This window comes from Anser brachyrhynchus (assembly GCF_964034855.1).
Source record: "Anser brachyrhynchus genome assembly, chromosome: 3".
Classification (NCBI taxonomy): domain Eukaryota; kingdom Metazoa; phylum Chordata; class Aves; order Anseriformes; family Anatidae; genus Anser; species Anser brachyrhynchus.
The window spans coordinates 108,128,153-108,134,152 of NC_137696.1; the positions used below are offsets into that span (position 1 = coordinate 108,128,153).

At 34.6% G+C, this 6,000-nt stretch overlaps 1 long non-coding RNA gene across 3 annotated transcripts in view; it reads left to right on the plus strand.

The window, feature by feature from the left end:
• The window catches only part of LOC308193281, a 53,513-nt gene extending 49,006 nt beyond the window's left edge, over nt 1–4,507 (plus strand). For all 3 annotated transcript variants that reach the window (XR_013949511.1, XR_013949512.1, XR_013949513.1), the window contains exons 3-4: nt 1,027–1,137; nt 1,477–4,507. This is a non-coding gene — a long non-coding RNA (uncharacterized lncRNA). The remainder of the gene's footprint in view (nt 1–1,026; nt 1,138–1,476) is intronic.
• The last annotated feature ends 1,493 nt before the right edge of the window (nt 4,508–6,000 follow it).

Consider the following 6,000-nt stretch of genomic DNA (forward strand, 5'->3'; position numbering starts at 1 on the left):
TAATTATAATGCATATTGTGTGCCTTGCATTCTGGCATTTCATTTATTGAGTGATGCTTCAAAAAATTTATACATGACAGAATTTTATTAAACCTTCGAGTATCATGACAGTAGATTTTTGTTCCCTATCACTTTAAATTCAATTCACTTTTTCTTTTTTTTTCTTTTTTTAAGTTTCAAAGCAGCATAAACAATTTAGATAGTTTTCTGCTTGTAGCACATTCTCTTCTCCTGGTTTTAGACAAGCTGGTTTTACTCTTGAAACTATTTAACTGCATAAACAATTCACAAATGATGCCCAATACATAAGAATGTGAGGCATGTCGACTTGTCTAGTAGGCATCTCTGGAATAACATATGTCCTAAAAGTCAGCTTGCTGTCACTGGGGAAATGGTGACATGTCTGAGGCACTGCTGCTGACATTGCATGAGGTTAATGAATGACAGTGCCAAAATGCCAGCACTTACCTTGTCACCGCCAAAGAGCTACAATTAAATTGCCCCTTAAAGAACTGACAAGTGACGAAAGGGGTTTCAGTGAAGGTCATGAGTATCTAAGATTTCTATTCCTTTGAGCACTGCTGTAATTTCTGATTTGCCACAAAGAAATCACAAGACAAATATCCTCTATAACCCAGCAGTCTTCCCACAGAATTATTAAATTACTGGGGTGCAGTTAGCATCAAACCTATAATATTGAGACATATTGTATGGCATCACAAGTTTACACACTAAAACTGTTCTGTGTCCTAAGTTATATTTCTTTCTTGGTCAGCAGTATCTATAAAAAAGGGGGAATGGCCCTCCAAAATGCATTAGAATTTTCTTTTTGAAAGAGCACAGAAGATTTTTTTTTCTCTCTTGAGAAAGACATGATTTGTATCTCCCATACGAAGGGAGGATGGGTACTGTCTAACAAAGGTTTGACTGTGTATCCACTGACAACAGAAGATGGAATGAATGTACCTCTTGTACTGATATTAATCTGAGCAAAATACTTCAGTCTTTTTTTCTTTCATTAATCAGGCAAAAATCCCATCAACAGAGGTCACAGAATTTGGTTTCCAGGGTTTAAATGGACGCTTTCAAATGATGCTCATGTTTTAAAGCCTTCATCTTTCTTACTGCCTAGCAAAGGTAAGTCACATTCCTAGAACACATCAAACTTTATACATAGGTCAAATAAATTGGTGAAAGTATTTGCTCTGTATTAATTTTATCATATGTCTGAGTCTTTGCAATACTAGAACTTTCTTTTACATCTTTGAGGGAAAGGGAATCTTGTTTATATTTTTAGACCTTAATTGTGAGAATTGACTTATGAAGTAATAACAACTCGAAATTGAAAGGCAGGTAGAAGAAGAAATAAAAACAGTATTAAGGAAGACAGTAAGAGAAATCTTTCCATCTGAGCTTTGAAAATAAAGTATGTGGAAGCTCTGTGAAAAAAGCCTTTTTTTTTTTTTTTTTTTCCAGGTGGTAGAAGTTGCAGGAAACAGATGCGTTCACCCAAAAACAGTAGTGTGGAATGAGATGGAGAAAGCCCACAGGCAGGGAGGAAGGCAAAGTCGGTAAAATGGGCGAGAACTTGTCCATGGTAAACTCCAAAATGGGAGGAGAGGCCCCATCTTCCTAAGGGCCCTAAAAGAACACCAAATGTTTTGACAGTAATTGTTGAGACTCCTGAAACTGAAGCACTCTACTTCTGGGGTGGAATTCACCTTTACTAAATTGAGTGCTAATATTTTGAAATACTGAACTTCGTCTCTTGCCCAGACTTGTGGTCCTTCAGTAGTTAGGGAGCATGGTGAAACTACTATTGAGTCTCCATTAACACTTTTTGCATTATGATAGAATTTTGCATTATGATTTCTTTCTAAAAAGTTGTTGGATTAAAAGATAATGATACTTTTTTTCTTTTTTCTTTTAATAGTCTAGTGATAACAGTATTTCTACATGAAAGAAAAAATTAGGCATCTCAGCTCCGTGTAGTTCTACAAAGACACAACCATAAATGCATTTTTTCCCAGCAGACTATCAACATCCATTTCGATTTCTATTCATCTCCAGATTCCTTCTTCCATAGTTTCAGAGATTATCGGAACAAGCCTCTTAAAGTCACTGCAAATGCAGAAATGTAGGTGGAAGCTTCTAGATGAGATAGAAGACACTGTACCCCACATGCACTTTCAAAAATCTAGTGACTTGTGGCTTCCCCAATGAGTACAGACTGGCTTCATCCAGAACTAGGCCAAATTACTCTCTTAGAGGTGACTAATGCATATAAGTAGCAAACATGGCCTTGACTGTGCCCATGAGCCACTCCTGCAAAGGGTACGGATGCAGACATAGCACCAGAATAGAATATTTTGAGTATAAGACAAAGTAATGAAAAAAAATGGTCCAGCTGTTAAAAAAGAATGTCCTGGACAGCTGTTTATCATGCCTAAAGCCAACCAGCAGCACTGTCTTTGCTTTCCAGTCTTTCAAAATTTCCCATTCGAACCATACTTTCGGACTATGAGGGCCAGCCTTGGAATAAACTTAAACTTTGCTTTAGAGCATAATTTATTTCTTATGTCTCATATGTAGGAAAAGTGATACATATTTCTAAATGTGAATACCCTTAATTTCAAAGCCTTAGCCATTAATTTGCAATAATGAGGTATAATGAATATTCATATAAGATTTTATCTATATCTATTAATTTACCATCATATGCCATTGATATCTATGCATTCTTAATTAATAACAAAAGGTAGAATTAAATGGAAAGCCGATAAAGCTTGTTTGCCATATGAGACTTGAATATTATGTTTAAAGGGTAATATGTTCTGTTTCAATGGTATTTGACTATGTAGTTCACTGGGTACATCACAGACAACTAAGCAGCTCTATGGATGTAATTTTATTGCTCATATAGGTCAGCATTTTTCCCCTTGAATTTTAGGCATAAGCTAAAAAAACTGTCTTTCTGCACTTAGTAGAAACTGAGTGTCCTCACTTTCAAATGTAAGACTCTCAAGAAATCTTTCACTTAAAGATCAAATGAAAAACTGTAATTATAACTCATACAGTTTTCACCATAGCCTTTGATAAAAGGTTACAGTCTCAGTCACCAACCATTATATATTCAGCTTCATGACATCATATTTAGTTTGGAAGCATTCTTCCCTTTTTAGTTGCAATTTTATATATTAGTTGTTTTGCTACATGTTTTTTACAAAGAGGTGTGGTTGATTCAATTCTTTCAACTTCATTTCACCTTCCAAAACAAAAATTGCAACAAATTCTGTGATGTGCTGAATTTCTCTAATGAGCATATTCAAAGAGTAGATATATTCATGAAAATAATGGGGGTAAGAAAAAAAAATATGTACAAAACATTATATTCACTTTTTTTTTTTTTTCCCTGAGATAGATTTCCTTTGCAATTTCTGTTAATTAGAAATGTGGAAATAATTTTTGGCCTTCAGAAATTTTATATTTTACACATATAAAACTATCATTTTATATTCTGTAATGTGCTCTTCATATGATAGATTAATTCTAGCTAAATCACTTAAGATCACCAAACTAATGACTTTGCATAGTATAAAATTATTGAGTTTGCATATATTTACAAAGCAATTTTGCATCAAAAATTAGTGTCTAATATGGTTCATTTTTGCTTCCATGAATTAAATAATAATAATGGTCCATTACTGTAAATCTAATGCAAGCTTTTTGTCTGTGACTAATAAAATGCATATTCTGCAACAGAAATGTCCAAGTACAATGCTGACACTACCCTGCTTTCATTGTACTATAAAGACAATTTGTTAACTTAGCCCTAACCCGGGCTTTTTGATCGATGTTATTACTTACCTACCTGATTATGTCTTTACCGAATGTTTATCAGTGCTATCAGAAGAATTTTGGCTAAATCAGACAGAGTTTGGAAAAGGGAGTCTTCTTGGGAGAGCAAATATCTTTCTCTTGGGGACTCTGGTTACAGAAGCCAGACAGAAGGACCCGATAATGGCCTCCTGGAGTTATTTATATTTTTTCAAGTGGTTTGCAAAAAGAAAACTAGCCTAGAAATAATCTTTTCTGCATGGGCAGACTCTGTCAGAATTTTGAAAAATATACTGTATGTCTCTCAGAAGGTAAGTGAAATGTGAAAGTGTATGACAGCCAGATATAAGCACAGCTACTATTTGAGCATACAAATATATACTTTTGCAACAAAAAAATACCTATGTTGAAGCTTTGGGTTCAGCTCAGCTTCTCACACCCTTCAAAAAATAAAAATAAAAAATAAAAATAAAAAGTTGTGAACACTGTTTTGAAAGCTAAGTGATTTCTCACATTGGCTATATTTATGCCTAATAATATTTTGCTAATTGTCAAAAGTTTTCACAAAAGGTTTTGTGGTGGTGGTGTTTTTGGGTTTGGTTTGGTTTGGTTTTTTGTTAGTTTGTTTGTTTTTTACACAAAACCCATCTTTACCTTCAGACTTGGGTAATAGTGCATTAAAAAGAGGATTTCACTATTCATCCCTTGTCTTCTGTTCATCTCCTATCTTACAAGTTTCATTTGTCAAACCAGAAAGCAGAAAAAATGTCTAATGATTAAGGTAACCAATCATACAACCAAGTAGCAAACAGTCCATAGTTCACACATAAACAGCCTACATACTAGATACAGGGACATTCAACAAATGCCTAAATACTCTTTTCAAAAATTTTAAATTTTTTTTTTAAATTAGGATTTTATCCCTCATTTTCCTTTTTCCATTATTCTGTAATGTTGAAATCCTTATAATAAATCCTGATACCTGCAATTTCTTACATGGTAGTAGGTGTGACAGATTATAAATTTGAAATCCAATAACCATGTATGTTTCTCTGCCACTAAGATTTTAAACTTGAGAAAAGAAGGGTGGATAATAAACCTTTTTTAAGTGGCAGCACCATGACATACTTTCTGGCCACAGTTGAGTTTTCTTACACTTGTACAACTCATGGACAATATTCCCTGTCATTTTTCTGAAAGAAAAACAATATAAAATAGCACCACCTTGGTTTGGGGGTAAAGATATTCGAGGCCATGTCCCACTCTACAGAAAGGTAGCAGCCCCTGGCTTCCTCAGGGCCACACCAGTTGTTTGATTAGAGATATGTGGTTGACACCATGGTGAATCAGGGCTAGGACTTAGACCCAGATTTCTTTCTAATTCTGATATCCAAAATGATGCACAATGGCATGCTCAGATAACAAAACTGATTTCAAATGCAGACACAGATCATTTCAAATTGGCAAGAGTTTGGGGTTTTATAGCCATTATTTAGTGGCATCTTGTATGTTCTTGTGGCAAATATCAGAGAGACTGGGGAAATTTAAAGGGAGAATGAAAACATGAGCAATAGATATAAGCACTGCAGAATCTTGGCAAAATGACTGGGAGAAGAAGAAAGCTCCAAGACTGAAAAGGAAATTGGAATCATGAACAATAATGTTCATAGTGTTATCCATTGAATTTTGCTGTGTTCAGAAAATAAAGTTTTTCTGTGTTCAGAAAATACATTTTTACATTCTTGAATGTAAATAGTACTGCATCAGGGTTGCCTCACCCCATAATCACTCTCTTGCTAATGACACTAAACTTAACTGCTGCATACGAAATATCATAATGATATTGTCATGAAACACAGGCTAATCCCTTACTCAGTCCTGAATGAAAGAGCTCAAAAAAAAAAAAAAAAAAAAAAAAGCCAATGCTGAGCTGAAGTACATGTACTAAATGAAATAGTGTCTCTGTAAATGATACTTTAACAAATGCTGCTGGTAGGGAAAACCATAATGACAGAGACCATAAAGAGAGTGATGTGCTTGGACCCAGCCTTCAAAATTGAATATCTTGAGCAATGCACTTCCCTGGAAATTTCATGCATTTTCTCAGCTAATCTCACATCACAAATATCAAGCTTGCCATATTGATTTTAAAGGGGAGGTAAA